Here is a 16,555-nt window from a genome sequence, read left to right as displayed (position 1 = left end):
TCTCTGGTGGAGCCTTGTTGTTAACGACCATGGATGGTGAGGATTTTCCATCCCATGTGAATGCGGACGCAGTTAAAAAATACTTCGTGTAAAGAGACCCGCTGGACGAAAAGAATAAAATAGTCCAGGCAAAAATGGGCATCCCGGCGAACCAAAAACAGGAAAAGGTTCGGGCAAAAATTAGGGATAAAAAGGAAAAATTGTACACCCGGCAAGTCGAAAACCTGAAAAGGCGACTTGGGCAAAAAAGGGTATCCCGGTGGACTGAAAACCCGAAAGGGCGGTCCAGGCAAAAGAGGGATTGAAACGAACAACTGCGTCCGGCATGATCGTTTGCGCTTTGGTTAAAGCATCATGGATAATACCCGGTGGGGATCAATCAGAATCGTCTTGTTCAGAAGGCAGAAAGCACGGAGAGTCTGAGGACATATGGGGTGTAACCGAGTTGGAACTCGATGAGATCACGGGTTTCACATTGCCATTAGGATAGATTTTTCCTTTTGTGCGCAATTACCTCTTTTCAGGAATTGCTTCCTTTTGTATTGCTCAATTTGAGCCACACACTTTTCAATCAATAAAATGCATATTCAGTCAAATAATTTTGTTTTTTTGTTTTCATTACCGCTTTGATTGCAAAAACATCCGATTATTTTGATAAAGAATCTTGCATTTTAAGACATACAGGTCCCTTCCAATGCATGTTTATAAGATTGAAAACTTGAAATCTTATTCGGAAGGATTGAGTGACCCAAGTGTTGAAATCTTGACACGCCTGGGGCACGATTTTATCTAACGGTCTGTTTTGCAGGTGTTGTTAGATGTTTTTCACTCACTTGCAGGTTGTGATGTGGAAGCTGTTGATGAAACAAATCCCCATGGAGTCCAATCACGGACGAGTGGATAAGAGGAGTGACGAGAAGACGTCGAGACGTACGACGATTCTTGATTTTAATCAAGAAGACTCTTCAAAGTCGGAAAATTGAAAGTCTGTATAATCCCCAGGAGTTCGTTCTCCGTCGAGTGCGGAGCGATTGGGAATACAAGATGATGGAGCAGAAAAGGTCCAGACGGGTCTGGGAGTTTTCAAAAGTGGAAAGTTTATACGAGATTGGGAGGCGGATACCGTGGTTCGACGAGTCGACGGGTGTTCTGTGCCAACTTTTCTCATTTCCCAGCTAGGTCCCCAAGCAGAGTTGTGAGGGCTAACTCCCCAGCAGATCCAAGGTCTATGGATCCCTAGCCGAGTCAAGATGGTTATCCCCGGCAGGTTTAAAGTGATGTTTCCTCAGCAGCCAGGCCCGAAGGTTGCTATTCCCCGAGTGGAGCGGGTTTCAATGAAATATATCTCCAGCAGTGTTCATCCTACCAGGGGATTAGATGAGTTTCCGTAGCGGACTGATATTTGCATCCCCAGCGGAGTAGCATTTGCTTCCCTAGCAGGGTCAGGATGGTTATCCCCAGCAGGTGTCAGATCGGTGCTTCCCCAGTCGTAAGGCAAGGGTTGCTGTTTCCCAGCGGAGTATCTGTGAGCATTTCCCCAGTGAAGTCGTCAGGTATCTGTGAGGGTTTCCCAAAGCAGAGTTGGGATTGATATCCTCAGCAAGTCGAAGATTGTTGTATCCCCACAGGGTGTTGGTAGTTCTTATCCCCAGCAGTTTCCCGAGCGGATTGGGTGCAAAGGAGGTTCTTCCCCAGCAAGGGATCCTTTTCCCAGCAGCAGTGTTATTCCCCAGCAGGGTGGTGATCGGAGTATTGTCGAGTTCCTCAGCGGAGTGTCTCGTGCTCCCCAGAAGAGTCCCTTGAGGGGGATACTTTTTATACATTCATCATGAAAAATAGCATAGCATGTTGCATAGAAAAAATAAATCGTGTAGCATTTCCATAAGTATGGAGCATTACGCAGAAAAAGATCATGCATCATTGTTGCAAGCATAGGCTAGTCTCAAGCTGTGGTTATTGTTTGAGAGGTGGTTTTGCCAGAAAGCGAAGATGTTACTCTGATGGGTTTAGCATCATGATGTCAGATCAGCAATATTCACCAGTAGTGCGATGCTGGAGGAAACTTTTCCGTCGGACAGAGATAGAAATGTTACGCGATCAGCGCGACTCGAGCCGTGGTTACCGCTTGAGATTTGGTTTTGCCGGATAGTGAAGACGATGCTCTGAGGAGTTCAGCATCGTGATTTTGGGGCAGCAGTATTTCCCAGTCATCAGTAAGTGTCTGGTCGAGCTTTCTTTGGTGTCAGTAAACATCATCATTCGATGTCTAGTAAACGTCGCGGTATTTCCCAGTCATCAGTAAGTGTCTGGTCGAGTTTTGTTTGATGCCTGTAAACATCATTGTTTGATGTCCTGTAAACATCATGGTTCGATGTCCTGTCAACATCATTGTTCGATGTCCTGTCAACATCATTGTTCGATGTCTTGTCAACATCATTGTGTGATGCCCGTAAACATCATTGTTCGATGTCCTGTCAACATCATTGTTCGATGTCCTGCCAACATCATTGTTCGATGTCTTGTCAACATCATTGTTTGATGCCTGTAAACATCATTGTTCGATGTCCTGTCAACATCATTGTTCGATGTCTTGTCAACATCATTATGTGATGCCCGTAAACATCATTGTTCGATGTCCTGTCAACATCATTGTTCGATATCCTGTCAACATCATTGTTTGATGCCTGCCAACATCATTGTTTGATGCCTGTCAACATCATTGTTTGATGCCTGTAAACATCATCGTTCGATGTCCAGTAAACGTCGCGTTTTCTCACAGTCATCAGTAAGTGTCTGGTCAAATTTTCTTTGGTGTCAGTAAACATCATCGTTCGATGTCACGTAAACGTCGAGTTTCTTCCCAGTCATCAGTCAGTGTCTGGTTGAAGGTGTATCCTCTGATATGTCGCCCTCAGAGTGGTGATGGGTGTTATTTCCGACGTTGCCAGCGGAATTATCACAAGGAAACAAGATGTCGGGGTTCAAAAGCAGTGATCTGGGATCATTTGCGCGAAAAGATTTCGGGATTCAAGAAAAGCATAAAAAAGAAAAAGAATAATAATCCCAAGCGGATGTGGTATTCAGGCCATGGGTTATCCCTGCGTTACCATTTATTTTGGTATCCAGGTTGACGTTGTTGTTTCGGTATTCAGGCCGAATTTTTCCGTACCAGACGGATGTTTGTTTCAGAGATTGTTTCTTCGCCGATTCTGACAGGCGTTGTTAATTATTTTCTCATCGGAGTGCAAATTGTTCGTCTGTTCTTGGTATTCAATCACTCTTCATCCTGATCATCTGAAAGCCGAGGCTATTCATATCGACAGGTTCACAGTGGATTGAATAGGGGCAGCTGTAACACCTCAAAATTTGCCCTCCTCTCTTGGGACTAGCATAACATATTACATATCATTTTAGGTCATTAGGCATTGCATATTGCATATCATGTGGTTACATTGTGCAAGCCAGTTTCCCAAGTCTTGATCAGAAGATAGGAGGTTATGTGCATGCTGGGGTTTCATTGGACTGGTCATCAATCATCTAAGGATGTGGAGGTCCAAATTAGGGTTTTGTGATTCTCAAGGAGATTGGTCTTCATCTTGTTTGAAAGGATACATCATCATCATGGTTTATCATCAGAAGATTCAAGTGATTGATCAGCTACCTTGAGATTAGGGTTTTGACCACTAGTCAACCCTAACCAGTTGCATTGGGCCAATCAGGGCATGGTAAGGAGATGGGGTCTACAATGGATATGAGGATCATTTCATGATTATATTAAGCTTATGGAAGCTAGGGTTTCATTTTGGAGCCATTTCATCAGGAGATTGAGGCTCAGATTCATCTGTGCATGACCAAGTCATATATCAACTAGAAAAAGTCAACCAAAAGTCAACTGTTGGATTTGGAGGTGGAAAGTGGTTAGAAATACTTCATTCATGTTCAAACAAGTCTCATTTGACATTTCAAACATCAACATTGAAGAAAATAAAGTCAGGACAAAACTTTCCAAAAATGGAAAGTGACTTATAATTCAAAATTGCCAAAAATGGAAAGGTTTTCTCCTCAAGATTACATCATCAAAAATGCTTCAAATGAAATTTTGTTGAACATGAAAGTTGTAGATCTTGTTCTCCCATTTCCAAAAAGTCCAAGATCATGAATTTCTCATGTGTGGTTGAAGAGATATGGTCAAATTTTGGTCAAATGAACATGGAACTTCAAATGAGCATAACTTCTTCATCAAATGTCCAAATCAAGTGGCTCTTCTTGCTAAATTCTTGTTATGACTTCTAGTTTCCAAAATTGGCATTACATTGCATGCATTCCATTCATATAAATATTTGAAAATTCAATTCATTTTGGAGGGAAAAAATCAAGTTCAAAAATAATGCATTGTTTTCACATTTTAACATTTCCATTGGTTTTAAAATAATATTTTGAGAGAAAATGAATGCAAAAACGTGCACTATTCACATGCCATGCCATGCATAAGGTAAAAAAATAATTTTTGCAAAACACCTCCAAAATTAACCATTTTTCATTAGCATTTGATTAGAACTTAATTAATCATGATTAGTGAAGCATATAAATAGTAAATCATAACAGAATTTTTTTTTACACATTTTTTAGATCTAGAATTTTCTCTTCCCTCCAAAATTCTCTCTCATTGGAATTCAAATTTTCTCCACACAACCACATATTTTCTTGATAGATCCATCATCCTCATGGAATTTGGAGCATGAATCAGTCATTTTTTGTGGAAATTGGTGAAGAATTGTGCATACTCCATACATGAACATGAAAATGGAAATTGAAGATTAAGCTAGATCCAAGCCTTTCCAAGCATTGATTCGTGCACAAGACTTCATAACAAGAGTAGAGGAGCATATTTTAACACTTGCAAGGCCTTGGATCCACTGCTGCCATTGATTGTTCTTCAAGAGGTCAAAAATTCGAATCTCATAAATCTTGATTTTATGTACATAAACTTGTAGAGTTTTCATCACTGAGAATTCTGATATAAATTTCATGAAATTTGGATGAAAAATGAAGAAGTTATGTTGAATTAAAGTTTAGATCTAGAAACTTCTTTGCTTCGATCCGGAAAATATATTAGGAATTAGGCTTAGCTTTTATGATATTTGGAATGTACATGAAAAGACCTTTCCAACGGTATATAGTTTGTAAAATTCTGGAAAAAAAAAAGTTGCAGCTCCGCCGTGTACACGGTCGGAGAAGACGACCGGAACTACTGTTCCGGCGTCTGGTGTGGCGGCGAGTTATATAGTAGGCGCTGCGTTTAGTGTTGTGGCAATGTAGTTTGGCCGAGCGGATGGCTCAACGCCCTTGGACCTAGCGCTCCCCTATTCAATTCTCCCTGGGCGCGTTTCACATTTTATTTGTTTTATTTCCAGTCTTGGTCAAAACTACGTCGTTTTGACAAGGCGCCAACCTCAGCGCCAACCTCCCTTCGATTCCAGCTGAGGGCATTTCACTTGGCATTTGACATTTTAATTCTTTAACCATCCTTGTTCTTGTACATTGCTCATGTCTTTTTTTTATTTTTTCCATCACTTCCAAAAATCATATCTCATGGAATAGTGATCCAAATTTTGTGAAATTTTTTGCATAATACTCCTGAAGATGTGTAGAATTTGATTATGATTTTTGTGGAATTTTTGCACGTGTGGAAATTTAATTGGCCTATTGATTTTGTTCATGTGTGCATTTTGTACATGTTTCACCAAAACTTACATGAAATGCTCATACTTGTAAAGAAATGAATGAAACTTTTTGTGCTTATTCTGGACATGTTGATGGTGATTTTCATGTAGAGTTTGTGATTTTTGGATACTTGGTGATGGAGATATGATTTTTTGGATTAAGGTGTGACAATTTGTGTCACACCAAGCTAGGTCAACTTTCTGATTTTATTTGCCTGGCTTAGGAATGTTTGATGGTTCCAATTTTTTGCATGAATGATCATTGATATGTCAAGATAACATGTGATTTTTGCTGGAATTTTTGATGTCATTTTCTAATTGATTGATAATTTTCTTCTCTGTATGCTCATTTTGTGAATTTATGTGACACATGTTGGCATTTTGCTTGTGAAATTCTCATATGGTACTGGATGAAGATGAAATTTGATATGTTGATTGAAGACACATTGTGGGACATCATGCTTTTGATCCCATTCATTTCTTAATTGTTGTCACTGTTTTATGAATTATTGAAATGGATGCTTGCTTGGATGTCTTGAATTGGCTTACATAATTGTGTCTGGACTTTTTGATTTTCATTGACCTACTTTCTTTTGTCCAATTGAGCTGAAAATTGACATGCTACTTGTTGATTGTGTTCTGTTTAGGTGTGAATTATTTGAGGATTTTTGGAATTGTTTTGGTATGCCTTTGATTGAAGTCATTCTGTTTGGACTTTTGGTGTTGTATTTGACCTAGTTTGTGGTATATTGGGCATGAATTGATATTGGTGAATGATATGAGCATGAGACCAATTGCATTTTCTTTTGAATTGCCTTAATGTGATTTTGGATTGGTTTTGCTTGCTGTTTAGATTTTTTTTATCCCTTTGGACCTTAGGCTTGGCCTAGTGGTCTAGTTTCTCACATTTGGTTTGGATTTTCAGGATGAAATGCACAATGCTTAAGGAGATTGCTTCAAGGCAATTTGAATTGAGTTTGGTTGATGTTTATGAACTAACTTGACTTTGTGTTGTAGGTTTGATGCTTGAGTTTGAGCTTATAGCTTGCACTTGTGTGCATTAGCTTGTGTTTAACTGTACAGATTAACTGATTAACATTTGCTGTTTACTGTTGGTTTGTCTGAGTACTGATGATGCTTGATTGATTTCAGGTACATTTAGTCGCTTACAGTTCTTTAAGAACTTGCTCGCTGCTGCTTGGTTTTTTAACCATCTGAGGTAGGATCTTCTATTCTTCATGTAGTCTGGAAGACCTGGCCTGTTACTTGGCCAGGCAACTGTCTGAAGTCCTCCTTAAGAGGCGATGTTTGTGGTTGTTTACATTTGTGCCAAGCAGGTAAAGACCTCTATGAGGCAATTGGCGGAACCCAAGGGATATGCAATCTATCCCCCGCTATTCTGTGAGTCGTCCCTCTGCTCACACCACTGTGTTGATGCATTGGGACACAAACCCAAGATCTTGTACTTTGTACAGTTGTGTCAGAGTCTTGAGCGTAGAAGGGTCCCTCCATTCTGGACCCACGCTCCTTTGTCTGAAGCTCTCCCTGGTCAGGGATAAGAGCTGTGAAGTCTAATCTTCACTCACCTTTCATCTGCTTCACCTTAGCCTCGCAATGGCAAGGTTAAGAGCGAACAATACCTTGTACAGATGACTTGCCTAGGCAGTCAAACCCATTGTTTGAGCCCACTTAATTGGCTATAGTGTGTGCTATGTGAATACTTGCTTGAAATGCTTGTTTTGATCTGTTGATGCTTGTATGCTTGTATGCTTGCTTCTTTCCTGGATAGGATTAGCTCGCTGTTGTGCAAGTAGGTAGAAACCTGAACTTAGGGCAATGATGCATGATAACACTAGGCTCGAGTACAGCTCCCTGGTAGTGTGTCTTCCCTTGGTTTCTGGCTAGAATTTCTTTCCCTTGAGGGGGAACTACATCGCCTTGATCCTCGTTCCAGACGAGGTATGTAGGCAGGAGACCGTGCGAGGTCTCTCCGGGCACTTTTTTTCTTTTTGTGTGTGTTTGATTGTTATCTTCTTGTGTGTTTGGTTCGGATGCCGACGTAAGCCCAGTGATTGGCAGTCGGGCTCCACGTTTGCCTTTTGTGTGTGTTTTTGGTTCGGATGCTGATGTAAGTCCAGTGATTGGCATTCAGGCTCCCAGTTTGCCTGTGTTTTTGTTTGCTTGTTTGGCGTGCGTGAGCCGAACTACGGCAGCTCTGATTCTCGTTCCAGACGAGATACGTAGGCATAGGATGCAATGTCCTATCGAGCTCTCTTCTTCTTAACCCCGCCTGTGTTTCTTAGCGTGTGTGTATGATGTTTGTCTGTTTATTTTAGCAACCTTTTCTTTTCTTAGAACGTGGATCCCGTCGAGTACGACGGACGTGAGGGGTGCTAATACCTTCCCCTTGCGTAACCGACTCCCTTACCCTTTCTCTTTGGTCGCGAGACCATGTCTTTCCAGGTTTCTCTGAGCGTTTCCTTTCCCTATCTTGGGATAAATAACGCGCAGTGGCGGCTCTGTGTGTTTTTATTTCAGCCCGCCGGTTGTTTTTTCGCGGATGCGACAGTAACCTCAACGGCTGGCTCTCCCTATCAAATATGACCAAAAGAAACAGTGAAATCAAAACACAATACAACCCTTACCAGTATAATATAAAAAAGAAAATGCGAGAAACTGATGAGTATTTGTTATGGATTTGTGCAGTATTTACTACTTCTAACAAAAAAATCACTTTGCATTTATTGTAAAAACCAAATGAAAAGAAGCAATAGAAGAACATTACCTGTAATGACCTCAAGACTCTTTTTGATCTATTCATGACAAGAGCGTACATACCTTCCTACAAACACTCCGACGAACAAGTTAGTTATCACTTCAAAATAATCTTGGAAAATAAAAAGAGTAACATTTTAGAGTAAATAAAAAGATGAAATTATAACAACACATGATGATCTAAGCATAAAAGAGTGACGTTGACCTTTATAGGAAGTCTTTGAAAAAATAGAAAGAACAACATATAGTTAGAAAGTCCTACCAATCCAAACATAGTATTTCTAGTTACCTTTGGATTATACCAATAAGTTAAAGTGACTTACTTTCTATGAATGCATTACCTACAAACTTGTTTCTTCAAAAGTATCCATAGCATATTTCCCCCTAGAGATTACCGTATCATCTTTAGATTGCACTACCTCAATACCCAAAAAATATAGGAGTTTACCAAGGTCTTTCGTCTGAAATTTATTCGATAGATGTTATACTCAAAATAATCTTTAACTAGTGATGTTGGTTTGATCACACTCTTGGGGTTGAGAACCTTCCTAAGTTTGAACACGAACTCAAAAGATATACCAATTGTATGCCCTGCAGCATCAACACCTTCATTTGTAACCTCAACGGCTGGCATTCCCTATCAAATATGACCAAAAGAAATAGTGAAATCAAAACACAATACAACCCTTACCAGTATAATATAAAAAAGAAAATGCGAGAAACTGATGAGTATTTCTTATGGATTTGTGCAGTATTTACTACTTGTAACAAAACAATCACTTTGCATTTATTGTAAAAACCAAATGAAAAGAAGCAATAGAAGAACATTACCTGTAATGACCTCAAGACTCTTTTTGATCTATTCATGACAAGAGCGTACATACCTTCCTACAAACACTCTGACGAACAAGTTAGTTATCACTTCAAAATAATTTTGGAAAATAAAAAGAGTAACATTTTAGAGTAAACAAAAAGATGAAATTATAACAACACATGATGTTTTAAGCATAAAAGAGTGACGTTGACCTTTATGGGAAGTCTTTGAAAAAGGAGAAAGAACAACATATAGTTAGAAAGTCCTACCAAACCAAACATAGTATTTCTAGTTACCTTTGGATTATACCAACAAGTTAAAGTAACTTACTTTCTATGAATGCATTATCTACAAACTTGTTTCTTCAAAAGTATCCATAACATATTTCCCCCTAGAGATTACCATATCATCTTTAGATTGGACTACCTCAATACCCAAAAAATATAGGAGTTTACCAAGGTCTTTCGTCTGAAATTTATTCGATAGATGTTATTCTCAAAATAATCTTTAGCTAGTGATGTTGGTTTGATCACACTCTTGGGGTTGAGAACCTTCCTAAGTTTGAACACGAACTCCAAAGATATACCAATTGTATGCCCTGCAGCATCAACACCTTCATTTGTAACCTCAACGGCTGGCTCTCCCTATCAAATATGACCAAAAGAAACAGTGAAATCAAAACACAATACAACCCTTACCAGTATAATATAAAAAAGAAAATGCGAGAAACTGATGAGTATTTGTTATGGATTTGTGCAATATTTACTACTTCTAACAAAAAAATCACTTTGCATTTATTGTAAAAACCAAATGAAAAGAAGCAATAGAAGAACATTACCTGTAATGACCTCAAGGCACTTTTTGATCTATTCATGACAAGAGCGTACATACCTTCCTACAAACACTCCGACGAACAAGTTAGTTATCACTTCAAAATAATTTTGGAAAATAAAAAGAGTAACATTTTAGAGTAAATAAAAAGATGAAATTATAACAACACATAGCGTAAAAGAGTGACGTTAACCTTTATAGGAAGTCTTTGAAAAAATAGAAAGAACAACATATAGTTAGAAAGTCCTACCAAACCAAACATAGTATTTCTAGTTACCTTTGGATTATACCAATAAGTTAAAGTGACTTACTTTCTATGAATGCATTACCTACAAACTTGTTTCTTCAAAAGTATCCATAGCATATTTCCCCCTAGAGATTACCATATCATCTTTAGATTGCACTACGTCAATACCCAAAAAATATAGGAGTTTACCAAGGTCTTTCGTCTGAAATTTATTCGATAGATGTTATTCTCAAAATAATCTTTAACTAGTGATGTTGGTTTGATCACACGTTTGGGGTTGAGAACCTTCCTAAGTTTGAACACGAACTCCAAAGATATACCAATTGTATGCCCTGCAGCATCTACACCTTCATTTGTAACCTCAACGGTTGGCTTTCCCTATCAAATACGACCGAAAGAAACAGTGAAATCAAAACACAATATAACCCTTACCAGTATAATATAAAAAAGAAAATGCGAGAAACTGATCAATATTTGTTATGGATTTGTTGAATATTTACTATTTGTAACAAAACAATCACTTTGCATTTATTGTAAAAACCAAATGAAAAGAAGCAATAGAAGAACATTACCTGTAATGACCTCAAGACTCATATTGATCTATTCATGACAAGAGCGTACATACCTTCCTACAAACACTCCAACGAACAAGTTAGTTATCACTTCAAAATAATCTTGGAAAATAAAAAGAGTAACATTTTAGAGTAAACAAAAAGACGAAATTATAACAACACATGATGTTATAAGCATAAAAGAGTGGCATTGACCTTTATGGAAGGTCTTTGAAAAAGGAAAAAGAACAACATACAGTTAGAAAGTCCTACCAAACCAAACATAGTATTTCTAGTTACCTTTGGATGATACCAACAAGTTAAAGTGACTTACTTTCTCTGAATGCATTATCTACAAACTTGTTTCTTCAAAAGTATCCATATCATATTTTACCCGAGAAATTACTATATCATCTTTAGATTGGACTACCTCAATACCCAAAAAATATAGGAGTTTACCAAGGTCTTTCGTCTGAAATTTATTCGATAGATTTTATTCTCAAAATAATCTTTAGCTAGTGATGTTGGTTTGATCACACTCTTGGGGTTGAGAACCTTCCTAAGTTTGAACACGACCTCCAAAGATGTACCAATTTATTGCCCTGCAGCATCAACACCTTCATTTGTAACCCCAACAGCAGGCTCTCCCTATCAAATATGACCAAAAGAAACAGTGAAATCAAAACTCAATACAACCCTTACCAGTATAATATAAAAAAGAAAATACGAGAAACTGCCCAATATTTGTTTTGGATTTGTGCAGTATTTACTACTTGTAACAAAACAATAACTTTGCATTTTTTGTAAAAACCAAATGAAAAGAAGCAATAGAAGAACATAACCTGTAATGACCTCAAGACTCATTTTGATCTATTCATTAGAAGAGCGTACATACCTTCCTACAAACACTCCGACGAACAAGTTAGTTATCACTTCAAAATAATCTTGGAAAATAAAAAGAGTAACATTTTAGAGTAAACAAAAAGACGAAATTATAACAACACATGATGTTTAAAGCATAAAAGAGTGACATTGACCTTTATGGAAGGTCTTTGAAAAAGGAAAAAGAACAACATACAGTTAGAAAGTCCTAACAATATTTGTTATGGATTTGTGCAGTATTTAATACTTGTAACAAAACAATCACTTTCCGTTTATTGTAAAAACCAAATGAAAAGAAGCAATAGAAGAACATTACCTGTAATGACCTCAAGATTCATTTTGATCTATTCATGACAAGAGCGTACATACCTTCCTACAGACACTCCGACGAACAAGTTAGTTATCACTTCAAAATAATCTTGGGAAATAAAAAGAGTAATATATTAGAGTAAACAAAAAGACGAAATTATAACAACACATGATGTTATAAGCATAAAAGAGTGACATTGACCTTTATGGGATGACTTTGAAAAAGGAAAAAGAACAACATACAGTTAGAAAGTCCTACCAAACCAAACATAGTATTTCTAGTTACCTTTGGATGATACCAACAAGTTAAAGTGACTTACTTTCTATGAATGCATTATCTACAAACTTGTTTCTTCAAAAGTATCCATAGCTATAGATATAGGAGTTTACCAAGGTCTTTCGTCTGAAATTTATTCGATAGATGTTATTCTCAAAATAACCTTTAGCTAGTGATGTTGTTTTGATCACACTCTTGGGGTTGAGAAGCTTCCTAAGTTTGAACACGACCTCCAAAGATGTAAGGTGTTGTATGCCCTGCAGCATCAACACCTTCATTTGTAACCTCAACGGTTGGTTCTCCCTATCAAATATGACCAAAAGAAATAGTGAAATCAAAACACAATACAACCCTTACCAGTATAATATAAAAAATAAAATGCGAGAAACTGCTCAATATTTGTTATAGATTTGTGTAGTATTTACTACTTGTAACAAAACAATCACTTTGCATTTTTTGTAAAAACCAAAAGAAAAGAAGCAATAGAAGAACATAACCTTTAATGACCTCAAGACTCATTTTGATCTATTTATGACAAGATCGTACATACCTTCCTACACACACACCGACGAACAAGTTAGTTATCACTTCAAAATAATCATGGAAAATAAAAAGAGTAACATTTTAGAGTAAACAAAAAGATGAAATTATAACAACACATGATGTTATAAGCATAAAAGAGTGACATTGACCTTTATGGAAGGTCTTTGAAAAAGGAAAAGAAACAACATACAGTTAGAAAGTCCTACCAATATTTGTTATGGATTTGTGCAGTATTTACTACTTGTAACAAAACAATCACTTTGCATTTATTGTAAAAACCAAATGAAAAGAAGCAATAGAAGAACATTACCTATAATGACCTCAAGACTCATTTTGATCTATTCATGACAAGAGCGTACATACCTTCCTACAGACACTCCGGCGAACAAGTTAGTTATCCCTTCAAAATAATCTTGGGAAATAAAAAGAGTAACATTTTAGAGAAAACAAAAAGACGAAATTATAACAACAGATGATGTTATAAGCATAAAAGAGTGACATTGACCTTTATGGGAAGACTTTGAAAAAGGAAAAATAACAACATACAGTTAGAAAGTTCTACCATACCAAAAATAGTATTTCTAGTTACCTTTGGATGATACCAACAAGTTAAAGTGACTTACTTTCTATGAATGCATTATATACAAACTTGTTTCTTCAAAAGTATCCATAGCTATAGATATAGGCGTTTACCAAGGTCTTTCGTCTGAAATTTATTCGATAGATGTTATTCTCAAAATAATCTTTAGGTAGTCATGTTGGTTTGATCACACTCTTGGGGTTGAGAAGCTTCCTAAGTTTGAACACGACCTCCTAAGATGTAAGGTGTTGTATGCCCTGCATCATCAACACCTTCATTTGTAACCTGAACGGCTGGCTCTCCCTATAAAAAATGACCAAAAGAAATAGTGAAATCAAAACACAATACAACCCTTACCAATATAATATAAAAAATAAAATGCGAGAAACTGCTCAATATTTGTTATAGATTTGTGCAGTATTTACTACTTGTAACAAAACAATCACTTTGCATTTTTTGTAAAAACCAAAAGAAAAGAAGCAATAGAAGAACATAACCTTTAATGACCTCAAGACTCATTTTGATCTACTTATGACAAGAGCGTACATACCTTCCTACACACACTCCGACGAACAAGTTAGTTATCACTTCAAATAATCATGGAAAATAAAAAGAGTAACATTTTAGAGTAAACAAAAAGACGAAATTATAACAACACATGATGTTATAAGCATAAAAGAGTGACATTGACCTTTATGGAAGGTCTTTGAAAAAGGAAAAGAAACAACATACAGTTAGAAAGTCCTACCAATATTTGTTATGGAGTTGTGCAGTATTTACTACTTGTAACAAAACAATCACTTTACATTTATTGTAAAAACCAAATGAAAAGAAGCAATAGAAGAACATTACCTGTAATGACCTCAAGACTCTTTTTGATCTATTCATGACAAGAGCGTACATACCTTCCTACAGACACTCCGACGAACAAGTTAGTTATCATTTCAAAATAATCTTGGGAAATAAAAAGAGTAACATTTTAGAGAAATCAAAAAGACGAAATTATAACAACAGATGATGTTATAAGCATAAAAGAGTGACATTGACCTTTATGGGAAGACTTTGAAAAAGGAAAAAGAACAACATACAGTTAGAAAGTCCTACCAAACCAAACATAGTATTTCTAGTTACCTTTGGATGATACCAACAAGTTAAAGTGACTTAATTTCTATGAATGCATTATCTACAAACTTGTTTCTTCAAAGGTATCCATATCATATTTCCCCGGAGAAATTCCCATATCATCTTTAGATTGGACTACCTCAATACCCAAAAGATATAGGAGTTTACCAAGGTCTTTCGTCAGAAATTTATTCGATAGATGTAATTCTCAAAATAATATTTAGCTAGTGATGTTGGTTTGATCACACGTTTGGGGTTGAGAACCTTCCTAAGTTTGAACACGACCTACAAAGATGTACCAATTGTATGCCCTGCAGCATCAACACCTTCATTTGTAACCTCAACGGCTGGCTCACCCTAACAGTGAAATCAAAACACAATACAACCGTTACCAGTATAATATAAAAAAAATGCGAGAAACTGATCAATATTTGTTATGGATTTGTGCAGTATTTACTACTTGTAACAAAACAACCACTTGGCACATTTTGTAAAAACCAAATGAAAAGAAGCAATAGAAGAACATAACCTGTAATGACCTCAAGACTCATTTTGATATATTCATGACAAGAGCGTACATACCTTCCTACAAACACTCCGACGAACAAGTTAGTTATCACTTCAAAATAATCTTGGAAAATAAAAAGAGTAACATTTTAGAGTAAACAAAAAGACGAAATTATAACAACACATGATGTTATAAGCATAAAAGAGTGACATTGACCTTTATGGAAGGTCTTTGAAAAAGGAAAAAGAACAACATACAGTTAGAAAGTCCTAACAATATTTGTTATGGATTTGTGCAGTATTTAATACTTGTAACAAAACAATCACTTTACATTTATTGTAAAAACCAAATGAAAAGAAGCAATAGAAGAACATTACCTGTAATGACCTCAAGACTCTTTTTGATCTATTCATGACAAGAGCGTACATACCTTCCTACAGACACTCCGACGAACAAGTTAGTTATCACTTCAAAATAATCTTGGGAAATAAAAAGAGTAATATTTTAGAGTAAACAAAAAGATGAAATTATAACAACACATGATGTTATAAGCATAAAAGAGTGACATTGACCTTTATGGGAAGACTTTGAAAAAGGAAAAAGAACAACATACAGTTAGAAAGTCCTACCAAACCAAACATAGTATTTCTAGTTACCTTTGGATGATACCAACAAGTTAAAGTGACTTACTTTCTATGAATGCATTATCTACAAACTTGTTTCTTCAAAAGTATCCATAGCTATAGATATAGGAGTTTACCAAGGTCTTTCGTCTGAAATTTATTCGATAGATGTTATTCTCAAAATAACCTTTAGCTAGTGATGTTGGTTTGATCACACTCTTGGGGTTGAGAAGCTTCCTAAGTTTGAACACGACCTCCAAAGATGTAAGGTGTTGTATGCCCTGCAGCATCAACACCTTCATTTGTAACCCCAACGGATGGCTCTCCCTATCAAATATGACCCAAAAAACAGTGAAATCAAAACACAATACAACCCTTACAAGTATAATATAAAAAAGAAAATGCGAGAAACTGCTCAATATTTGTTATGGATTTGTGCAGTATTTACTAGTAACAAAACAATCACTTTGCATTTATTGTAAAAACCAAATGAAAAGAAGCAATAGAAGAACATTACCTGTAATGACCTCAAGACTCATTTTGATCTATTCATGACAAGAGCGTACATACCTTCCTACAAACACTCCGACGAACAAGTTAGTTATCACTTCAAAATAATCTTGGAAATTAAAAAGAGTAACATTTTAGAGTAAACAAAAAGTTGAAATTATAACAACACATGATGTTATAAGCATAAAAGAGTGTCATTGACCTTTATGGAAGGTCTTTGAAAAAGGAAAAAGAAAAACATACAGTTAGAAAGTCTTACC

The 16,555-nt window shown here is 36.6% G+C and overlaps 1 long non-coding RNA gene across 3 annotated transcripts in view; it reads right to left on the bottom strand.

Moving 5' to 3' along the window:
- LOC127097664 (uncharacterized) overlaps positions 1-16,555 on the bottom strand; it is a 131,316-nt gene that overhangs the window by 65,366 nt on the left and 49,395 nt on the right. The gene's annotated exons all lie outside the window — the stretch shown is intronic.

Source organism: Lathyrus oleraceus, chromosome 6 (assembly GCF_024323335.1).
Source record: "Lathyrus oleraceus cultivar Zhongwan6 chromosome 6, CAAS_Psat_ZW6_1.0, whole genome shotgun sequence".
Taxonomy (NCBI): Eukaryota; Viridiplantae; Streptophyta; class Magnoliopsida; order Fabales; family Fabaceae; genus Lathyrus; species Lathyrus oleraceus.
This window is presented reverse-complemented; position numbering and strand designations above follow the sequence as displayed.